The 23371-nt window shown below is 46.1% G+C and overlaps 10 non-coding genes across 10 annotated transcripts; all 10 read left to right on the forward strand.

Moving 5' to 3' along the window:
* Nucleotides 1–2060: 2060 nt before the first annotated feature.
* On the forward strand, nt 2061–2251 carry LOC130340231 (U2 spliceosomal RNA). Its single transcript, XR_008880396.1, has one exon. It is a non-coding gene; the product is annotated as a U2 spliceosomal RNA (small nuclear RNA).
* A 2093-nt stretch (nt 2252–4344) lies between these two features.
* LOC130340232 (U2 spliceosomal RNA) lies at nt 4345–4535 on the forward strand. The gene has a single exon (XR_008880397.1). It is a non-coding gene; the product is annotated as a U2 spliceosomal RNA (small nuclear RNA).
* Nucleotides 4536–6619: 2084 nt separating this feature from the next.
* LOC130340233 (U2 spliceosomal RNA) lies at nt 6620–6810 on the forward strand. The gene has a single exon (XR_008880398.1). It is a non-coding gene; the product is annotated as a U2 spliceosomal RNA (small nuclear RNA).
* Nucleotides 6811–8913: 2103 nt separating this feature from the next.
* Nucleotides 8914–9104, forward strand: LOC130340234 (U2 spliceosomal RNA). Its single transcript, XR_008880399.1, has one exon. It is a non-coding gene; the product is annotated as a U2 spliceosomal RNA (small nuclear RNA).
* A 2096-nt stretch (nt 9105–11200) lies between these two features.
* On the forward strand, nt 11201–11391 carry LOC130340171 (U2 spliceosomal RNA). The gene has a single exon (XR_008880352.1). It is a non-coding gene; the product is annotated as a U2 spliceosomal RNA (small nuclear RNA).
* Nucleotides 11392–13491: 2100 nt separating this feature from the next.
* On the forward strand, nt 13492–13682 carry LOC130340236 (U2 spliceosomal RNA). The gene has a single exon (XR_008880400.1). It is a non-coding gene; the product is annotated as a U2 spliceosomal RNA (small nuclear RNA).
* Nucleotides 13683–15777: 2095 nt separating this feature from the next.
* LOC130340174 (U2 spliceosomal RNA) lies at nt 15778–15969 on the forward strand. The gene has a single exon (XR_008880355.1). It is a non-coding gene; the product is annotated as a U2 spliceosomal RNA (small nuclear RNA).
* A 2093-nt stretch (nt 15970–18062) lies between these two features.
* On the forward strand, nt 18063–18253 carry LOC130340237 (U2 spliceosomal RNA). The gene has a single exon (XR_008880401.1). It is a non-coding gene; the product is annotated as a U2 spliceosomal RNA (small nuclear RNA).
* A 2089-nt stretch (nt 18254–20342) lies between these two features.
* Nucleotides 20343–20533, forward strand: LOC130340238 (U2 spliceosomal RNA). Its single transcript, XR_008880402.1, has one exon. It is a non-coding gene; the product is annotated as a U2 spliceosomal RNA (small nuclear RNA).
* Nucleotides 20534–22630: 2097 nt separating this feature from the next.
* Nucleotides 22631–22821, forward strand: LOC130340239 (U2 spliceosomal RNA). Its single transcript, XR_008880403.1, has one exon. It is a non-coding gene; the product is annotated as a U2 spliceosomal RNA (small nuclear RNA).
* Nucleotides 22822–23371: the final 550 nt, after the last annotated feature.

Here is a 23371-nt window from a genome sequence, read left to right on the forward strand (position 1 = left end):
TCCTACTTTCATTGCTACCTGCTTGCTGGCTAGCCAGCTAGCCAGCCCTGTGGGCCTTGCTGCTGCTGCAGCCAAAAAACAAAAGGTGGTGCTGCTGCTGCTTCTGCTTCTGCTTGTGTCTGGCCGCTGTTGGAGCGTCCAGGCACAGGACTTCTGCTGCTGCTGACTAAATGGCCTCCTTAATTGGATCATTTGAGTAGCCAGCACACCTGTGCAGGTAGGGCATGACATGATAGGCAGCTGCCTTGATAGCGGGTGGGTGCTGAATGTTCCTAATTGACAAAATAAGATTAATGCTTATGAAGAAATATAAAATCTCATCCCTTCCCCAATATCGCGCCACACCCCTACCCCTTAATTCCCTGGTTGAACTTGATGGACATATGTCTTTTTTCGACCGTACTAACTATGTAACTATGTAACATAACATGGGGGGGGGGGGGGGGTCTCCTGGCTGTTCACACAGGTGTGTCATTGCTGTACATTGACCATGCATTGCTTCTGTGGTATTGCAAAGGCAAAGACAAATGCTTCCAGCCATCCATTGCACTAATGGATTGGTCATCAGCTGGCTGTCTATGTCCCGCATCAATATAGACCAAAGTACAGAGGGTTAGGCTATGCTATTGTGCACCTACCTGATGCATCAGAAGGTGCGAGGCCCTTGCTAAATTCTGTGCACAGACTTTGAGATCTATACTTTAGACTGTATCTAAACCTGCTCCAACATGGACTGACATTCTGGCCTACTTTCAGCCGATGCGACTTGTCTGTCGCTGAACAGTCGCTTTTTATGTATTCAGCACCTATGTATAATGTTGTAAAAATGCTCTAGAAGCTAAAGTCGCAGAAATGTCACACATATTTGGCCTGCAACTTTCTGTGCGACAAATTCAGACAGGAAAAATCAGTATAAATCCTTAGAAAATTATCCCCCAGTGTCTCCATCTGCTGGCGGTATTGAATAAGCATTGCTGCACTGATGGGGTATGCATTAGACGAAAAAAAAGAAGAAAAAGAAGAATAATACGCCCAGAAAAGAGGCGAAAAGGAGAAAAACGTAAAAAAACGTGAAAAAAAAGTAAGAGGAAGAGAAGGGAAAAAAAGGTGGAAATGGGTTTAAAAGTGATTTCGGCGGAGAAATATATATATATATATATATATATATATATATATATATATATATACGCGCACACACACACATATATATAAACGTATTCTCCGTTGAGATATTGCAGCCGCTGCTGTGTCCAGGCCCAGGAGCCTTAGCACTGTGCTGTGATGTCACTCAATACCACTGACATCACTAGGTGTAAACAACATCTCTCCTTTGCTGTGTATGTGACTATGGAGCTGTTTGGTGATGTCGTCTATTATGGCCTTCATAGAAGCAACAGGAGATTGTTGCATCCATCTAGAACCCTCAGAACTACAGTGCTATGATGTCACTCACTTCCACAGGCCTTGCAGAGTGTAAACAACAACAACCCAGCTTTGTTGTGTATGTAACCATAGGGATTTGTGATGTCACCTAGAACCTTCACAGCAGCGACAGCTTTATGAGGAGCATCAGCACTGCTCTGCCTGAGCAGAACCATCACCGCCATAGGTTGTCAAATAACCCGGGTTTAACCCACACAGGTAAGTCCAATGGGGTGCAGGCATGTCCTCTATGCTTACAGCTTCCCGTGGGTGTTGGTTTGATACCGTTTGGGGACAGCCAAGGAGGCATCTGCAGGCAACAAAGGTAGGTGTGTGCTTGTGTGTGTGTTTCCTATGCAGATCCTAAGCCCAGTGTCACATGCAAGTAGGAGGAGTAAGAAGGGTTCCTGGCAAATCCGGGTTATGGATTGCATTTAAAAAGGCCCCGTGGGAGTGCAATGGGCCCCTGTCTTGCTGCTTAGCAATAATGGTATGGGTTTAGGTTCTGCTGTGTGTACTGGTGGTTGACTGCCCCCCAGCCCAGAGTGTGCATGGAAAATTGTCTGGCAGCCTCCCTGACAGCAAGCAGTGATAGTGCCCATGAAGGGCACCTTGTTGGGCCCGCCCCTTTCACGGTTATCGCTTCTCGGCCTTTTGGCTAAGATCAAGTGTAGTATCTGTTCTTATCAGTTTAATATCTGATACGTCCCCTATCTGGGGACCATATATTAAATGGATTTTTGAGAACGGGGGCCGATTTCGAAGCTTGCTTCCGTCGCCCTATGCATTGACCCGATATGGCAGTATCTTCGGGTACAGTGCACCACCCCCTTACAGGGTTAAAAAGAAAGATTCCTACTTTCATTGCTACCTGCTTGCTGGCTAGCCAGCTAGCCAGCCCTGTGGGCCTTGCTGCTGCTGCAGCCAAAAAACAAAAGGTGGTGCTGCTGCTGCTTCTGCTGCTTCTGCTTCTGCTTGTGTCTGGCCGCTGTTGGAGCGTCCAGGCACAGGACTTCTGCTGCTGCTGACTAAATGGCCTCCTTAATTGGATCATTTGAGTAGCCAGCACACCTGTGCAGGTAGGGCATGACATGATAGGCAGCTGCCTTGATAGCGGGTGGGTGCTGAATGTTCCTAATTGACAAAATAAGATTAATGCTTATGAAGAACTATAAAATCTCATCCCTTCCCCAATATCGCGCCACACCCCTACCCCTTAATTCCCTGGTTGAACTTGATGGACATATGTCTTTTTTCGACCGTACTAACTATGTAACTATGTAACATAACATGGTGGGGGGGGGGGGTCTCCTGGCTGTTCACACAGGTGTGTCATTGCTGTACATTGACCATGCATTGCTTCTGTGGTATTGCAAAGGCAAAGACAAATGCTTCCAGCCATCCATTGCACTAATGGATTGGTCATCAGCTGGCTGTCTATGTCCCGCATCAATATAGACCAAAGTACAGAGGGTTAGGCTATGCTATTGTGCACCTACCTGATGCATCAGAAGGTGCGAGGCCCTTGCTAAATTCTGTGCACAGACTTTGAGATCTATACTTTAGACTGTATCTAAACCTGCTCCAACATGGACTGACATTCTGGCCTACTTTCAGCCGATGCGACTTGTCTGTCGCTGAACAGTCGCTTTTTATGTATTCAGCACCTATGTATAATGTTGTAAAAATGCTCTAGAAGCTAAAGTCGCAGAAATGTCACACATATTTGGCCTGCAACTTTCTGTGCGACAAATTCAGACAGGAAAAATCAGTATAAATCCTTAGAAAATTATCCCCCAGTGTCTCCATCTGCTGGCGGTATTGAATAAGCATTGCTGCACTGATGGGGTATGCATTAGACGAAAAAAAAGAAGAAAAAGAAGAATAATACGCCCAGAAAAGAGGCGAAAAGGAGAAAAACGTAAAAAAACGTGAAAAAAAAGTAAGAGGAAGAGAAGGGAAAAAAAAGGTGGAAATGGGTTTAAAAGTGATTTCGGCGGAGAAATATATATATATATATATATATATATATATATATATATATATATACGCGCACACACACACATATATATAAACGTATTCTCCGTTGAGATATTGCAGCCGCTGCTGTGTCCAGGCCCAGGAGCCTTAGCACTGTGCTGTGATGTCACTCAATACCACTGACATCACTAGGTGTAAACAACATCTCTCCTTTGCTGTGTATGTGACTATGGAGCTGTTTGGTGATGTCGTCTATTATGGCCTTCATAGAAGCAACAGGAGATTGTTGCATCCATCTAGAACCCTCAGAACTACAGTGCTATGATGTCACTCACTTCCACAGGCCTTGCAGAGTGTAAACAACAACAACCCAGCTTTGTTGTGTATGTAACCATAGGGATTTGTGATGTCACCTAGAACCTTCACAGCAGCGACAGCTTTATGAGGAGCATCAGCACTGCTCTGCCTGAGCAGAACCATCACCGCCATAGGTTGTCAAATAACCCGGGTTTAACCCACACAGGTAAGTCCAATGGGGTGCAGGCATGTCCTCTATGCTTACAGCTTCCCGTGGGTGTTGGTTTGATACCGTTTGGGGACAGCCAAGGAGGCATCTGCAGGCAACAAAGGTAGGTGTGTGCTTGTGTGTGTGTTTCCTATGCAGATCCTAAGCCCAGTGTCACATGCAAGTAGGAGGAGTAAGAAGGGTTCCTGGCAAATCCGGGTTATGGATTGCATTTAAAAAGGCCCCGTGGGAGTGCAATGGGCCCCTGTCTTGCTGCTTAGCAATAATGGTATGGGTTTAGGTTCTGCTGTGTGTACTGGTGGTTGACTGCCCCCCAGCCCAGAGTGTGCATGGAAAATTGTCTGGCAGCCTCCCTGACAGCAAGCAGTGATAGTGCCCATGAAGGGCACCTTGTTGGGCCCGCCCCTTTCACGGTTATCGCTTCTCGGCCTTTTGGCTAAGATCAAGTGTAGTATCTGTTCTTATCAGTTTAATATCTGATACGTCCCCTATCTGGGGACCATATATTAAATGGATTTTTGAGAACGGGGGCCGATTTCGAAGCTTGCTTCCGTCGCCCTATGCATTGACCCGATATGGCAGTATCTTCGGGTACAGTGCACCACCCCCTTACAGGGTTAAAAAGAAAGATTCCTACTTTCATTGCTACCTGCTTGCTGGCTAGCCAGCCCTGTGGGCCTTGCTGCTGCTGCAGCCAAAAAACAAAAGGTGGTGCTGCTGCTGCTTCTGCTGCTTCTGCTTCTGCTTGTGTCTGGCCGCTGTTGGAGCGTCCAGGCACAGGACTTCTGCTGCTGCTGACTAAATGGCCTCCTTAATTGGATCATTTGAGTAGCCAGCACACCTGTGCAGGTAGGGCATGACATGATAGGCAGCTGCCTTGATAGCGGGTGGGTGCTGAATGTTCCTAATTGACAAAATAAGATTAATGCTTATGAAGAAATATAAAATCTCATCCCTTCCCCAATATCGCGCCACACCCCTACCCCTTAATTCCCTGGTTGAACTTGATGGACATATGTCTTTTTTCGACCGTACTAACTATGTAACTATGTAACATAACATGGGGGGGGGGGGGTCTCCTGGCTGTTCACACAGGTGTGTCATTGCTGTACATTGACCATGCATTGCTTCTGTGGTATTGCAAAGGCAAAGACAAATGCTTCCAGCCATCCATTGCACTAATGGATTGGTCATCAGCTGGCTGTCTATGTCCCGCATCAATATAGACCAAAGTACAGAGGGTTAGGCTATGCTATTGTGCACCTACCTGATGCATCAGAAGGTGCGAGGCCCTTGCTAAATTCTGTGCACAGACTTTGAGATCTATACTTTAGACTGTATCTAAACCTGCTCCAACATGGACTGACATTCTGGCCTACTTTCAGCCGATGCGACTTGTCTGTCGCTGAACAGTCGCTTTTTATGTATTCAGCACCTATGTATAATGTTGTAAAAATGCTCTAGAAGCTAAAGTCGCAGAAATGTCACACATATTTGGCCTGCAACTTTCTGTGCGACAAATTCAGACAGGAAAAATCAGTATAAATCCTTAGAAAATTATCCCCCAGTGTCTCCATCTGCTGGCGGTATTGAATAAGCATTGCTGCACTGATGGGGTATGCATTAGACGAAAAAAAAGAAGAAAAAGAAGAATAATACGCCCAGAAAAGAGGCGAAAAGGAGAAAAACGTAAAAAAATGTGAAAAAAAAGTAAGAGGAAGAGAAGGGAAAAAAAGGTGGAAATGGGTTTAAAAGTGATTTCGGCGGAGAAATATATATATATATATATATATATATATATATATATATATATATATACGCGCACACACAAACATATATATAAACGTATTCTCCGTTGAGATATTGCAGCCGCTGCTGTGTCCAGGCCCAGGAGCCTTAGCACTGTGCTGTGATGTCACTCAATACCACTGACATCACTAGGTGTAAACAACATCTCTCCTTTGCTGTGTATGTGACTATGGAGCTGTTTGGTGATGTCGTCTATTATGGCCTTCATAGAAGCAACAGGAGATTGTTGCATCCATCTAGAACCCTCAGAACTACAGTGCTATGATGTCACTCACTTCCACAGGCCTTGCAGAGTGTAAACAACAACAACCCAGCTTTGTTGTGTATGTAACCATAGGGATTTGTGATGTCACCTAGAACCTTCACAGCAGCGACAGCTTTATGAGGAGCATCAGCACTGCTCTGCCTGAGCAGAACCATCACCGCCATAGGTTGTCAAATAACCCGGGTTTAACCCACACAGGTAAGTCCAATGGGGTGCAGGCATGTCCTCTATGCTTACAGCTTCCCGTGGGTGTTGGTTTGATACCGTTTGGGGACAGCCAAGGAGGCATCTGCAGGCAACAAAGGTAGGTGTGTGCTTGTGTGTGTGTTTCCTATGCAGATCCTAAGCCCAGTGTCACATGCAAGTAGGAGGAGTAAGAAGGGTTCCTGGCAAATCCGGGTTATGGATTGCATTTAAAAAGGCCCCGTGGGAGTGCAATGGGCCCCTGTCTTGCTGCTTAGCAATAATGGTATGGGTTTAGGTTCTGCTGTGTGTACTGGTGGTTGACTGCCCCCCAGCCCAGAGTGTGCATGGAAAATTGTCTGGCAGCCTCCCTGACAGCAAGCAGTGATAGTGCCCATGAAGGGCACCTTGTTGGGCCCGCCCCTTTCACGGTTATCGCTTCTCGGCCTTTTGGCTAAGATCAAGTGTAGTATCTGTTCTTATCAGTTTAATATCTGATACGTCCCCTATCTGGGGACCATATATTAAATGGATTTTTGAGAACGGGGGCCGATTTCGAAGCTTGCTTCCGTCGCCCTATGCATTGACCCGATATGGCAGTATCTTCGGGTACAGTGCACCACCCCCTTACAGGGTTAAAAAGAAAGATTCCTACTTTCATTGCTACCTGCTTGCTGGCTAGCCAGCTAGCCAGCCCTGTGGGCCTTGCTGCTGCTGCAGCCAAAAAACAAAAGGTGGTGCTGCTGCTGCTTCTGCTGCTTCTGCTTCTGCTTGTGTCTGGCCGCTGTTGGAGCGTCCAGGCACAGGACTTCTGCTGCTGCTGACTAAATGGCCTCCTTAATTGGATCATTTGAGTAGCCAGCACACCTGTGCAGGTAGGGCATGACATGATAGGCAGCTGCCTTGATAGCGGGTGGGTGCTGAATGTTCCTAATTGACAAAATAAGATTAATGCTTATGAAGAAATATAAAATCTCATCCCTTCCCCAATATCGCGCCACACCCCTACCCCTTAATTCCCTGGTTGAACTTGATGGACATATGTCTTTTTTCGACCGTACTAACTATGTAACTATGTAACATAACATGGTGGGGGGGGGGGGGTCTCCTGGCTGTTCACACAGGTGTGTCATTGCTGTACATTGACCATGCATTGCTTCTGTGGTATTGCAAAGGCAAAGACAAATGCTTCCAGCCATCCATTGCACTAATGGATTGGTCATCAGCTGGCTGTCTATGTCCCGCATCAATATAGACCAAAGTACAGAGGGTTAGGCTATGCTATTGTGCACCTACCTGATGCATCAGAAGGTGCGAGGCCCTTGCTAAATTCTGTGCACAGACTTTGAGATCTATACTTTAGACTGTATCTAAACCTGCTCCAACATGGACTGACATTCTGGCCTACTTTCAGCCGATGCGACTTGTCTGTCGCTGAACAGTCGCTTTTTATGTATTCAGCACCTATGTATAATGTTGTAAAAATGCTCTAGAAGCTAAAGTCGCAGAAATGTCACACATATTTGGCCTGCAACTTTCTGTGCGACAAATTCAGACAGGAAAAATCAGTATAAATCCTTAGAAAATTATCCCCCAGTGTCTCCATCTGCTGGCGGTATTGAATAAGCATTGCTGCACTGATGGGGTATGCATTAGACGAAAAAAAGAAGAAAAAGAAGAATAATACGCCCAGAAAAGAGGCGAAAAGGAGAAAAACGTAAAAAAACGTGAAAAAAAAGTAAGAGGAAGAGAAGGGAAAAAAAAGGTGGAAATGGGTTTAAAAGTGATTTCGGCGGAGAAATATATATATATATATATATATATATATATATATATATATATATATATATATACGCGCACACACACACACATATATATAAACGTATTCTCCGTTGAGATATTGCAGCCGCTGCTGTGTCCAGGCCCAGGAGCCTTAGCACTATGCTGTGATGTCACTCAATACCACTGACATCACTAGGTGTAAACAACATCTCTCCTTTGCTGTGTATGTGACTATGGAGCTGTTTGGTGATGTCGTCTATTATGGCCTTCATAGAAGCAACAGGAGATTGTTGCATCCATCTAGAACCCTCAGAACTACAGTGCTATGATGTCACTCACTTCCACAGGCCTTGCAGAGTGTAAACAACAACAACCCAGCTTTGTTGTGTATGTAACCATAGGGATTTGTGATGTCACCTAGAACCTTCACAGCAGCGACAGCTTTATGAGGAGCATCAGCACTGCTCTGCCTGAGCAGAACCATCACCGCCATAGGTTGTCAAATAACCCGGGTTTAACCCACACAGGTAAGTCCAATGGGGTGCAGGCATGTCCTCTATGCTTACAGCTTCCCGTGGGTGTTGGTTTGATACCGTTTGGGGACAGCCAAGGAGGCATCTGCAGGCAACAAAGGTAGGTGTGTGCTTGTGTGTGTGTTTCCTATGCAGATCCTAAGCCCAGTGTCACATGCAAGTAGGAGGAGTAAGAAGGGTTCCTGGCAAATCCGGGTTATGGATTGCATTTAAAAAGGCCCCGTGGGAGTGCAATGGGCCCCTGTCTTGCTGCTTAGCAATAATGGTATGGGTTTAGGTTCTGCTGTGTGTACTGGTGGTTGACTGCCCCCCAGCCCAGAGTGTGCATGGAAAATTGTCTGGCAGCCTCCCTGACAGCAAGCAGTGATAGTGCCCATGAAGGGCACCTTGTTGGGCCCGCCCCTTTCACGGTTATCGCTTCTCGGCCTTTTGGCTAAGATCAAGTGTAGTATCTGTTCTTATCAGTTTAATATCTGATACGTCCCCTATCTGGGGACCATATATTAAATGGATTTTTGAGAACGGGGGCCGATTTCGAAGCTTGCTTCCGTCGCCCTATGCATTGACCCGATATGGCAGTATCTTCGGGTACAGTGCACCACCCCCTTACAGGGTTAAAAAGAAAGATTCCTACTTTCATTGCTACCTGCTTGCTGGCTAGCCAGCTAGCCAGCCCTGTGGGCCTTGCTGCTGCTGCAGCCAAAAAACAAAAGGTGGTGCTGCTGCTGCTTCTGCTGCTTCTGCTTCTGCTTGTGTCTGGCCGCTGTTGGAGCGTCCAGGCACAGGACTTCTGCTGCTGCTGACTAAATGGCCTCCTTAATTGGATCATTTGAGTAGCCAGCACACCTGTGCAGGTAGGGCATGACATGATAGGCAGCTGCCTTGATAGCGGGTGGGTGCTGAATGTTCCTAATTGACAAAATAAGATTAATGCTTATGAAGAACTATAAAATCTCATCCCTTCCCCAATATCGCGCCACACCCCTACCCCTTAATTCCCTGGTTGAACTTGATGGACATATGTCTTTTTTCGACCGTACTAACTATGTAACTATGTAACATAACATGGTGGGGGGGGGGGGTCTCCTGGCTGTTCACACAGGTGTGTCATTGCTGTACATTGACCATGCATTGCTTCTGTGGTATTGCAAAGGCAAAGACAAATGCTTCCAGCCATCCATTGCACTAATGGATTGGTCATCAGCTGGCTGTCTATGTCCCGCATCAATATAGACCAAAGTACAGAGGGTTAGGCTATGCTATTGTGCACCTACCTGATGCATCAGAAGGTGCGAGGCCCTTGCTAAATTCTGTGCACAGACTTTGAGATCTATACTTTAGACTGTATCTAAACCTGCTCCAACATGGACTGACATTCTGGCCTACTTTCAGCCGATGCGACTTGTCTGTCGCTGAACAGTCGCTTTTTATGTATTCAGCACCTATGTATAATGTTGTAAAAATGCTCTAGAAGCTAAAGTCGCAGAAATGTCACACATATTTGGCCTGCAACTTTCTGTGCGACAAATTCAGACAGGAAAAATCAGTATAAATCCTTAGAAAATTATCCCCCAGTGTCTCCATCTGCTGGCGGTATTGAATAAGCATTGCTGCACTGATGGGGTATGCATTAGACGAAAAAAAAGAAGAAAAAGAAGAATAATACGCCCAGAAAAGAGGCGAAAAGGAGAAAAACGTAAAAAAACGTGAAAAAAAAGTAAGAGGAAGAGAAGGGAAAAAAAAGGTGGAAATGGGTTTAAAAGTGATTTCGGCGGAGAAATATATATATATATATATATAATATATATATATATATATATATATACGCGCACACACACACACATATATATAAACGTATTCTCCGTTGAGATATTGCAGCCGCTGCTGTGTCCAGGCCCAGGAGCCTTAGCACTATGCTGTGATGTCACTCAATACCACTGACATCACTAGGTGTAAACAACATCTCTCCTTTGCTGTGTATGTGACTATGGAGCTGTTTGGTGATGTCGTCTATTATGGCCTTCATAGAAGCAACAGGAGATTGTTGCATCCATCTAGAACCCTCAGAACTACAGTGCTATGATGTCACTCACTTCCACAGGCCTTGCAGAGTGTAAACAACAACAACCCAGCTTTGTTGTGTATGTAACCATAGGGATTTGTGATGTCACCTAGAACCTTCACAGCAGCGACAGCTTTATGAGGAGCATCAGCACTGCTCTGCCTGAGCAGAACCATCACCGCCATAGGTTGTCAAATAACCCGGGTTTAACCCACACAGGTAAGTCCAATGGGGTGCAGGCATGTCCTCTATGCTTACAGCTTCCCGTGGGTGTTGGTTTGATACCGTTTGGGGACAGCCAAGGAGGCATCTGCAGGCAACAAAGGTAGGTGTGTGCTTGTGTGTGTGTTTCCTATGCAGATCCTAAGCCCAGTGTCACATGCAAGTAGGAGGAGTAAGAAGGGTTCCTGGCAAATCCGGGTTATGGATTGCATTTAAAAAGGCCCCGTGGGAGTGCAATGGGCCCCTGTCTTGCTGCTTAGCAATAATGGTATGGGTTTAGGTTCTGCTGTGTGTACTGGTGGTTGACTGCCCCCCAGCCCAGAGTGTGCATGGAAAATTGTCTGGCAGCCTCCCTGACAGCAAGCAGTGATAGTGCCCATGAAGGGCACCTTGTTGGGCCCGCCCCTTTCACGGTTATCGCTTCTCGGCCTTTTGGCTAAGATCAAGTGTAGTATCTGTTCTTATCAGTTTAATATCTGATACGTCCCCTATCTGGGGACCATATATTAAATGGATTTTTGAGAACGGGGGCCGATTTCGAAGCTTGCTTCCGTCGCCCTATGCATTGACCCGATATGGAAGTATCTTCGGGTACAGTGCACCACCCCCTTACAGGGTTAAAAAGAAAGATTCCTACTTTCATTGCTACCTGCTTGCTGGCTAGCCAGCTAGCCAGCCCTGTGGGCCTTGCTGCTGCTGCAGCCAAAAAACAAAAGGTGGTGCTGCTGCTGCTTCTGCTGCTTCTGCTTCTGCTTGTGTCTGGCCGCTGTTGGAGCGTCCAGGCACAGGACTTCTGCTGCTGCTGACTAAATGGCCTCCTTAATTGGATCATTTGAGTAGCCAGCACACCTGTGCAGGTAGGGCATGACATGATAGGCAGCTGCCTTGATAGCGGGTGGGTGCTGAATGTTCCTAATTGACAAAATAAGATTAATGCTTATGAAGAACTATAAAATCTCATCCCTTCCCCAATATCGCGCCACACCCCTACCCCTTAATTCCCTGGTTGAACTTGATGGACATATGTCTTTTTTCGACCGTACTAACTATGTAACTATGTAACATAACATGGTGGGGGGGGGGGGTCTCCTGGCTGTTCACACAGGTGTGTCATTGCTGTACATTGACCATGCATTGCTTCTGTGGTATTGCAAAGGCAAAGACAAATGCTTCCAGCCATCCATTGCACTAATGGATTGGTCATCAGCTGGCTGTCTATGTCCCGCATCAATATAGACCAAAGTACAGAGGGTTAGGCTATGCTATTGTGCACCTACCTGATGCATCAGAAGGTGCGAGGCCCTTGCTAAATTCTGTGCACAGACTTTGAGATCTATACTTTAGACTGTATCTAAACCTGCTCCAACATGGACTGACATTCTGGCCTACTTTCAGCCGATGCGACTTGTCTGTCGCTGAACAGTCGCTTTTTATGTATTCAGCACCTATGTATAATGTTGTAAAAATGCTCTAGAAGCTAAAGTCGCAGAAATGTCACACATATTTGGCCTGCAACTTTCTGTGCGACAAATTCAGACAGGAAAAATCAGTATAAATCCTTAGAAAATTATCCCCCAGTGTCTCCATCTGCTGGCGGTATTGAATAAGCATTGCTGCACTGATGGGGTATGCATTAGACGAAAAAAAAGAAGAAAAAGAAGAATAATACGCCCAGAAAAGAGGCGAAAAGGAGAAAAACGTAAAAAAACGTGAAAAAAAAGTAAGAGGAAGAGAAGGGAAAAAAAGGTGGAAATGGGTTTAAAAGTGATTTCGGCGGAGAAATATATATATATATATATATATATATATATATATATATATATATATATATATACGCGCACACACACACATATATATAAACGTATTCTCCGTTGAGATATTGCAGCCGCTGCTGTGTCCAGGCCCAGGAGCCTTAGCACTGTGCTGTGATGTCACTCAATACCACTGACATCACTAGGTGTAAACAACATCTCTCCTTTGCTGTGTATGTGACTATGGAGCTGTTTGGTGATGTCGTCTATTATGGCCTTCATAGAAGCAACAGGAGATTGTTGCATCCATCTAGAACCCTCAGAACTACAGTGCTATGATGTCACTCACTTCCACAGGCCTTGCAGAGTGTAAACAACAACAACCCAGCTTTGTTGTGTATGTAACCATAGGGATTTGTGATGTCACCTAGAACCTTCACAGCAGCGACAGCTTTATGAGGAGCATCAGCACTGCTCTGCCTGAGCAGAACCATCACCGCCATAGGTTGTCAAATAACCCGGGTTTAACCCACACAGGTAAGTCCAATGGGGTGCAGGCATGTCCTCTATGCTTACAGCTTCCCGTGGGTGTTGGTTTGATACCGTTTGGGGACAGCCAAGGAGGCATCTGCAGGCAACAAAGGTAGGTGTGTGCTTGTGTGTGTGTTTCCTATGCAGATCCTAAGCCCAGTGTCACATGCAAGTAGGAGGAGTAAGAAGGGTTCCTGGCAAATCCGGGTTATGGATTGCATTTAAAAAGGCCCCGTGGGAGTGCAATGGGCCCCTGTCTTGCTGCTTAGCAATAATGGTATGGGTTTAGGTTCTGCTGTGTGTACTGGTGGTTGACTGCCCCCCAGCCCAGAGTGTGCATGGAAAATTGTCTGGCAGCCTCCCTGACAGCAAGCAGTGATAGTGCCCATGAAGGGCACCTTGTTGGGCCCGCCCCTTTCACGGTTATCGCTTCTCGGCCTTTTGGCTAAGATCAAGTGTAGTATCTGTTCTTATCAGTTTAATATCTGATACGTCCCCTATCTGGGGACCATATATTAAATGGATTTTTGAGAACGGGGGCCGATTTCGAAGCTTGCTTCCGTCGCCCTATGCATTGACCCGATATGGCAGTATCTTCGGGTACAGTGCACCACCCCCTTACAGGGTTAAAAAGAAAGATTCCTACTTTCATTGCTACCTGCTTGCTGGCTAGCCAGCTAGCCAGCCCTGTGGGCCTTGCTGCTGCTGCAGCCAAAAAACAAAAGGTGGTGCTGCTGCTGCTTCTGCTGCTTCTGCTTCTGCTTGTGTCTGGCCGCTGTTGGAGCGTCCAGGCACAGGACTTCTGCTGCTGCTGACTAAATGGCCTCCTTAATTGGATCATTTGAGTAGCCAGCACACCTGTGCAGGTAGGGCATGACATGATAGGCAGCTGCCTTGATAGCGGGTGGGTGCTGAATGTTCCTAATTGACAAAATAAGATTAATGCTTATGAAGAAATATAAAATCTCATCCCTTCCCCAATATCGCGCCACACCCCTACCCCTTAATTCCCTGGTTGAACTTGATGGACATATGTCTTTTTTCGACCGTACTAACTATGTAACTATGTAACATAACATGGGGGGGGGGGGGGGGTCTCCTGGCTGTTCACACAGGTGTGTCATTGCTGTACATTGACCATGCATTGCTTCTGTGGTATTGCAAAGGCAAAGACAAATGCTTCCAGCCATCCATTGCACTAATGGATTGGTCATCAGCTGGCTGTCTATGTCCCGCATCAATATAGACCAAAGTACAGAGGGTTAGGCTATGCTATTGTGCACCTACCTGATGCATCAGAAGGTGCGAGGCCCTTGCTAAATTCTGTGCACAGACTTTGAGATCTATACTTTAGACTGTATCTAAACCTGCTCCAACATGGACTGACATTCTGGCCTACTTTCAGCCGATGCGACTTGTCTGTCGCTGAACAGTCGCTTTTTATGTATTCAGCACCTATGTATAATGTTGTAAAAATGCTCTAGAAGCTAAAGTCGCAGAAATGTCACACATATTTGGCCTGCAACTTTCTGTGCGACAAATTCAGACAGGAAAAATCAGTATAAATCCTTAGAAAATTATCCCCCAGTGTCTCCATCTGCTGGCGGTATTGAATAAGCATTGCTGCACTGATGGGGTATGCATTAGACGAAAAAAAAGAAGAAAAAGAAGAATAATACGCCCAGAAAAGAGGCAAAAAGGAGAAAAACGTAAAAAAAACGTGAAAAAAAAGTAAGAGGAAGAGAAGGGAAAAAAAGGTGGAAATGGGTTTTAAAAGTGATTTCGGCGGAGAAATATATATATATATATATATATATATATATTATATAATATATATACGCGCACACACACACATATATATAAACGTATTCTCCGTTGAGATATTGCAGCCGCTGCTGTGTCCAGGCCCAGGAGCCTTAGCACTGTGCTGTGATGTCACTCAATACCACTGACATCACTAGGTGTAAACAACATCTCTCCTTTGCTGTGTATGTGACTATGGAGCTGTTTGGTGATGTCGTCTATTATGGCCTTCATAGAAGCAACAGGAGATTGTTGCATCCATCTAGAACCCTCAGAACTACAGTGCTATGATGTCACTCACTTCCACAGGCCTTGCAGAGTGTAAACAACAACAACCCAGCTTTGTTGTGTATGTAACCATAGGGATTTGTGATGTCACCTAGAACCTTCACAGCAGCGACAGCTTTATGAGGAGCATCAGCACTGCTCTGCCTGAGCAGAACCATCACCGCCATAGGTTGTCAAATAACCCGGGTTTAACCCACACAGGTAAGTCCAATGGGGTGCAGGCATGTCCTCTATGCTTACAGCTTCCCGTGGGTGTTGGTTTGATACCGTTTGGGGACAGCCAAGGAGGCATCTGCAGGCAACAAAGGTAGGTGTGTGCTTGTGTGTGTGTTTCCTATGCAGATCCTAAGCCCAGTGTCACATGCAAGTAGGAGGAGTAAGAAGGGTTCCTGGCAAATCCGGGTTATGGATTGCATTTAAAAAGGCCCCGTGGGAGTGCAATGGGCCCCTGTCTTGCTGCTTAGCAATAATGGTATGGGTTTAGGTTCTGCTGTGTGTACTGGTGGTTGACTGCCCCCCAGCCCAGAGTGTGCATGGAAAATTGTCTGGCAGCCTCCCTGACAGCAAGCAGTGATAGTGCCCATGAAGGGCACCTTGTTGGGCCCGCCCCTTTCACGGTTATCGCTTCTCCGGCCTTTTGGCTAAGATCAAGTGTAGTATCTGTTCTTATCAGTTTAATATCTGATACGTCCCCTATCTGGGGACCATATATTAAATGGATTTTTGAGAACGGGAGCCGATTTCGAAGCTTGCTTCCGTCGCCCTATGCATTGACCCGATATGGCAGTATCTTCGGGTACAGTGCACCACCCCCCTTACAGGGTTAAAAAGAAAGATACCTACTTTCATTGCTACCTGCTTGCTGGCTAGCCAGCTAGCCAGCCCTGTGGGCCTTGCTGCTGCTGCAGCCAAAAAACAAAAGGTGGTGCTGCTGCTGCTTCTGCTGCTTCTGATTCTGCTTGTGTCTGGCCGCTGTTGGAGCGTCCAGGCACAGGACTTCTGCTGCTGCTGACTAAATGGCCTCCTTAATTGGATCATTTGAGTAGCCAGCACACCTGTGCAGGTAGGGCATGACATGATAGGCAGCTGCCTTGATAGCGGGTGGGTGCTGAATGTTCCTAATTGACAAAATAAGATTAATGCTTATGAAGAAATATAAAATCTCATCCCTTCCCCAATATCGCGCCACACCCCTACCCCTTAATTCCCTGGTTGAACTTGATGGACATATGTATTTTTTTCGACCGTACTAACTATGTAACTATGTAACATAACATGGGGGGGGGGGGGTCTCCTGGCTGTTCACACAGGTGTGTCATTGCTGTACATTGACCATGCATTGCTTCTGTGGTATTGCAAAGGCAAAGACAAATGCTTCCAGCCATCCATTGCACTAATGGATTGGTCATCAGCTGGCTGTCTATGTCCCGCATCAATATAGACCAAAGTACAGAGGGTTAGGCCTATGCTATTGTGCACCTACCTGATGCATCAGAAGGTGCGAGGCCCTTGCTAAATCTGTGCACAGACTTTGAGATCTATACTTTAGACTGTATCTAAACCTGCTCCAACATGGACTGACATTCTGGCCCTACTTCAGCCGATGCGACTTGTCTGTCGCTGAACAGTCGCTTTTTATGTATTCAGCACCTATGTATAATGTTGTAAAAATGCTCTAGAAGCTAAAGTCGCAGAAATGTCACACATATTTGGCCTGCAACTTTCTGTGCGACAAATTCAGACAGGAAAAATCAGTATAAATCCTTAGAAAATTATCCCCCAGTGTCTCCATCTGCTGGCGGTATTGAATAAGCATTGCTGCACTGATGGGGTATGCATTAGACGAAAAAAAAGAAGAAAAAGAAGAATAATACGCCCAGAAAAGAGGCGAAAAGGAGAAAAACGTAAAAAAACGTGAAAAAAAAGTAAGAGGAAGAGAAGGGAAAAAAAGGTGGAAATGGGTTTAAAAGTGATTTCGGCGGAGAAATATATATATATATATATATATATATATATATATATATATATATATACGCGCACACACACACATATATATAAACGTATTCTCCGTTGAGATATTGCAGCCGCTGCTGTGTCCCAGGCCCAGGAGCCTTAGCACTGTGCTGTGATGTCACTCAATACCACTGACATCACTAGGTGTAAACAACATCTCTCCTTTGCTGTGTATGTGACTATGGAGCTGTTTGGTGATGTCGTCTATTATGGCCTTCATAGAAGCAACAGGAGATTGTTGCATCCATCTAGAACCCTCAGAACTACAGTGCTATGATGTCACTCACTTCCACAGGCCTTGCAGAGTGTAAACAACAACAACCCAGCTTTGTTGTGTATGTAACCATAGGGATTTGTGATGTCACCTAGAACAACCTTCACAGCAGCGACAGCTTTATGAGGAGCATCAGCACTGCTCTGCCTGAGCAGAACCATCACCGCCATAGGTTGTCAAATAACCCGGGTTTAACCCACACAGGTAAGTCCAATGGGGTGCAGGCATGTCCTCTATGCTTACAGCTTCCCGTGGGTGTTGGTTTGATACCGTTTGGGGACAGCCAAGGAGGCATCTGCAGGCAACAAAGGTAGGTGTGTGCTTGTGTGTGTGTTTCCTATGCAGATCCTAAGCCCAGTGTCACATGCAAGTAGGAGGAGTAAGAAGGGTTCCTGGCAAATCCGGGTTATGGATTGCATTTAAAAAGGCCCCGTGGGAGTGCAATGGGCCCCTGTCTTGCTGCTTAGCAAGTATGGGTTTAGGTTCTGCTGTGTGTACTGGTGGTTGACTGCCCCCCAGCCCAGAGTGTGCATGGAAAATTGTCTGGCAGCCTCCCTGACAGCAAGCAGTGATAGTGCCCATGAAGGGCACCTTGTTGGGCCCGCCCCTTTCACGGTTATCGCTTCTCGGCCTTTTGGCTAAGATCAAGTGTAGTATCTGTTCTTATCAGTTTAATATCTGATACGTCCCCTATCTGGGGACCATATATTAAATGGATTTTTGAGAACGGGGGCCGATTTCGAAGCTTGCTTCCGTCGCCCTATGCATTGACCCGATATGGCAGTATCTTCGGGTACAGTGCACCACCCCCTTACAGGGTTAAAAAGAAAGATTCCTACTTTCATTGCTACCTGCTTGCTGGCTAGCCAGCTAGCCAGCCCTGTGGGCCTTGCTGCTGCTGCAGCCAAAAAACAAAAGGTGGTGCTGCTGCTGCTTCTGCTGCTTCTGCTTCTGCTTGTGTCTGGCCGCTGTTGGAGCGTCCAGGCACAGGACTTCTGCTGCTGCTGACTAAATGGCCTCCTTAATTGGATCATTTGAGTAGCCAGCACACCTGTGCAGGTAGGGCATGACATGATAGGCAGCTGCCTTGATAGCGGGTGGGTGCTGAATGTTCCTAATTGACAAAATAAGATTAATGCTTATGAAGAAATATAAAATCTCATCCCTTCCCCAATATCGCGCCACACCCCTACCCCTTAATTCCCTGGTTGAACTTGATGGACATATGTCTTTTTTCGACCGTACTAACTATGTAACTATGTAACATAACATGGGGGGGGGGGGGTCTCCTGGCTGTTCACACAGGTGTGTCATTGCTGTACATTGACCATGCATTGCTTCTGTGGTATTGCAAAGGCAAAGACAAATGCTTCCAGCCATCCATTGCACTAATGGATTGGTCATCAGCTGGCTGTCTATGTCCCGCATCAATATAGACCAAAGTACAGAGGGTTAGGCTATGCTATTGTGCACCTACCTGATGCATCAGAAGGTGCGAGGCCCTTGCTAAATTCTGTGCACAGACTTTGAGATCTATACTTTAGACTGTATCTAAACCTGCTCCAACATGGACTGACATTCTGGCCTACTTTCAGCCGATGCGACTTGTCTGTCGCTGAACAGTCGCTTTTTATGTATTCAGCACCTATGTATAATGTTGTAAAAATGCTCTAGAAGCTAAAGTCGCAGAAATGTCACACATATTTGGCCTGCAACTTTCTGTGCGACAAATTCAGACAGGAAAAATCAGTATAAATCCTTAGAAAATTATCCCCCAGTTCTCCATCTGCTGGCGGTATTGAATAAGCATTGCTGCACTGATGGGGTATGCATTAGACGAAAAAAAAGAAGAAAAAGAAGAATAATACGCCCAGAAAAGAGGCGAAAAGGAGAAAAACGTAAAAAAACGTGAAAAAAAAGTAAGAGGAAGAGAAGGGAAAAAAAGGTGGAAATGGGTTTAAAAGTGATTTCGGCGGAGAAATATATATATATATATATATATATATATATATATATATATATATACGCGCACACACACACATATATATAAACGTATTCTCCGTTGAGATATTGCAGCCGCTGCTGTGTCCAGGCCCAGGAGCCTTAGCACTGTGCTGTGATGTCACTCAATACCACTGACATCACTAGGTGTAAACAACATCTCTCCTTTGCTGTGTATGTGACTATGGAGCTGTTTGGTGATGTCGTCTATTATGGCCTTCATAGAAGCAACAGGAGATTGTTGCATCCATCTAGAACCCTCAGAACTACAGTGCTATGATGTCACTCACTTCCACAGGCCTTGCAGAGTGTAAACAACAACAACCCAGCTTTGTTGTGTATGTAACCATAGGGATTTGTGATGTCACCTAGAACCTTCACAGCAGCGACAGCTTTATGAGGAGCATCAGCACTGCTCTGCCTGAGCAGAACCATCACCGCCATAGGTTGTCAAATAACCCGGGTTTAACCCACACAGGTAAGTCCAATGGGGTGCAGGCATGTCCTCTATGCTTACAGCTTCCCGTGGGTGTTGGTTTGATACCGTTTGGGGACAGCCAAGGAGGCATCTGCAGGCAACAAAGGTAGGTGTGTGCTTGTGTGTGTGTTTCCTATGCAGATCCTAAGCCCAGTGTCACATGCAAGTAGGAGGAGTAAGAAGGGTTCCTGGCAAATCCGGGTTATGGATTGCATTTAAAAAGGCCCCGTGGGAGTGCAATGGGCCCCTGTCTTGCTGCTTAGCAATAATGGTATGGGTTTAGGTTCTGCTGTGTGTACTGGTGGTTGACTGCCCCCCAGCCCAGAGTGTGCATGGAAAATTGTCTGGCAGCCTCCCTGACAGCAAGCAGTGATAGTGCCCATGAAGGGCACCTTGTTGGGCCCGCCCCTTTCACGGTTATCGCTTCTCGGCCTTTTGGCTAAGATCAAGTGTAGTATCTGTTCTTATCAGTTTAATATCTGATACGTCCCCTATCTGGGGACCATATATTAAATGGATTTTTGAGAACGGGGGCCGATTTCGAAGCTTGCTTCCGTCGCCCTATGCATTGACCCGATATGGCAGTATCTTCGGGTACAGTGCACCACCCCCTTACAGGGTTAAAAAGAAAGATTCCTACTTTCATTGCTACCTGCTTGCTGGCTAGCCAGCTAGCCAGCCCTGTGGGCCTTGCTGCTGCTGCAGCCAAAAAACAAAAGGTGGTGCTGCTGCTGCTGCTTCTGCTGCTTCTGCTTCTGCTTGTGTCTGGCCGCTGTTGGAGCGTCCAGGCACAGGACTTCTGCTGCTGCTGACTAAATGGCCTCCTTAATTGGATCATTTGAGTAGCCAGCACACCTGTGCAGGTAGGGCATGACATGATAGGCAGCTGCCTTGATAGCGGGTGGGTGCTGAATGTTCCTAATTGACAAAATAAGATTAATGCTTATGAAGAAATATAAAATCTCATCCCTTCCCCAATATCGCGCCACACCCCTACCCCTTAATTCCCTGGTTGAACTTGATGGACATATGTCTTTTTTCGACCGTACTAACTATGTAACTATGTAACATAACATGGGGGGGGGGGGGGGGTCTCCTGGCTGTTCACACAGGTGTGTCATTGCTGTACATTGACCATGCATTGCTTCTGTGGTATTGCAAAGGCAAAGACAAATGCTTCCAGCCATCCATTGCACTAATGGTTGGTCATCAGCTGGCTGTCTATGTCCCGCATCAATATAGACCAAAGTACAGAGGGTTAGGCTATGCTATTGTGCACCTACCTGATGCATCAGAAGGTGCGAGGCCCTTGCTAAATTCTGTGCACAGACTTTGAGATCTATACTTTAGACTGTATCTAAACCTGCTCCAACATGGACTGACATTCTGGCCTACTTTCAGCCGATGCGACTTGTCTGTCGCTGAACAGTCGCTTTTTATGTATTCAGCACCTATGTATAATGTTGTAAAAATGCTCTAGAAGCTAAAGTCGCAGAAATGTCACACATATTTGGCCTGCAACTTTCTGTGCGACAAATTCAGACAGGAAAAATCAGTATAAATCCTTAGAAAATTATCCCCCAGTGTCTCCATCTGCTGGCGGTATTGAATAAGCATTGCTGCACTGATGGGGTATGCATTAGACGAAAAAAAAGAAGAAAAAGAAGAATAATACGCCCAGAAAAGAGGCGAAAAGGAGAAAAACGTAAAAAAACGTGAAAAAAAAGTAAGAGGAAGAGAAGGGAAAAAAAGGTGGAAATGGGTTTAAAAGTGATTTCGGCGGAGAAATATATATATATATATATATATATATATATATATATATATATATATACGCGCACACACACACATATATATAAACGTATTCTCCGTTGAGATATTGCAGCCGCTGCTGTGTCCAGGCCCAGGAGCCTTAGCACTGTGCTGTGATGTCACTCAATACCACTGACATCACTAGGTGTAAACAACATCTCTCCTTTGCTGTGTATGTGACTATGGAGCTGTTTGGTGATGTCGTCTATTATGGCCTTCATAGAAGCAACAGGAGATTGTTGCATCCATCTAGAACCCTCAGAACTACAGTGCTATGATGTCACTCACTTCCACAGGCCTTGCAGAGTGTAAACAACAACAACCCAGCTTTGTTGTGTATGTAACCATAGGGATTTGTGATGTCACCTAGAACCTTCACAGCAGCGACAGCTTTATGAGGAGCATCAGCACTGCTCTGCCTGAGCAGAACCATCACCGCCATAGGTTGTCAAATAACCCGGGTTTAACCCACACAGGTAAGTCCAATGGGGTGCAGGCATGTCCTCTATGCTTACAGCTTCCCGTGGGTGTTGGTTTGATACCGTTTGGGGACAGCCAAGGAGGCATCTGCAGGCAACAAAGGTAGGTGTGTGCTTGTGTGTGTGTTTCCTATGCAGATCCTAAGCCCAGTGTCACATGCAAGTAGGAGGAGTAAGAAGGGTTCCTGGCAAATCCGGGTTATGGATTGCATTTAAAAAGGCCCCGTGGGAGTGCAATGGGCCCCTGTCTTGCTGCTTAGCAATAATGGTATGGGTTTAGGTTCTGCTGTGTGTACTGGTGGTTGACTGCCCCCCAGCCCAGAGTGTGCATGGAAAATTGTCTGGCAGCCTCCCTGACAGCAAGCAGTGATAGTGCCCATGAAGGGCACCTTGTTGGGCCCGCCCCTTTCACGGTTATCGCTTCTCGGCCTTTTGGCTAAGATCAAGTGTAGTATCTGTTCTTATCAGTTTAATATCTGATACGTCCCCTATCTGGGGACCATATATTAAATGGATTTTTGAGAACGGGGGCCGATTTCGAAGCTTGCTTCCGTCGCCCTATGCATTGACCCGATATGGCAGTATCTTCGGGTACAGTGCACCACCCCCTTACAGGGTTAAAAAGAAAGATTCCTACTTTCATTGCTACCTGCTTGCTGGCTAGCCAGCTAGCCAGCCCTGTGGGCCTTGCTGCTGCTGCAGCCAAAAAACAAAAGGTGGTGCTGCTGCTGCTGCTTCTGCTGCTTCTGCTTCTGCTTGTGTCTGGCCGCTGTTGGAGCGTCCAGGCACAGGACTTCTGCTGCTGCTGACTAAATGGCCTCCTTAATTGGATCATTTGAGTAGCCAGCACACCTGTGCAGGTAGGGCATGACATGATAGGCAGCTGCCTTGATAGCGGGTGGGTGCTGAATGTTCCTAATTGACAAAATAAGATTAATGCTTATGAAGAAATATAAAATCTCATCCCTTCCCCAATATCGCGCCACACCCCTACCCCTTAATTCCCTGGTTGAACTTGATGGACATATGTCTTTTTTCGACCGTACTAACTATGTAACTATGTAACATAACATGGGGGGGGGGGGGGTCTCCTGGCTGTTCACACAGGTGTGTCATTGCTGTACATTGACCATGCATTGCTTCTGTGGTATTGCAAA

The sequence above is a fragment of the Hyla sarda genome, unplaced genomic scaffold (assembly GCF_029499605.1).
Source record: "Hyla sarda isolate aHylSar1 unplaced genomic scaffold, aHylSar1.hap1 scaffold_576, whole genome shotgun sequence".
Lineage (NCBI taxonomy): Eukaryota > Metazoa > Chordata > Amphibia > Anura > Hylidae > Hyla > Hyla sarda.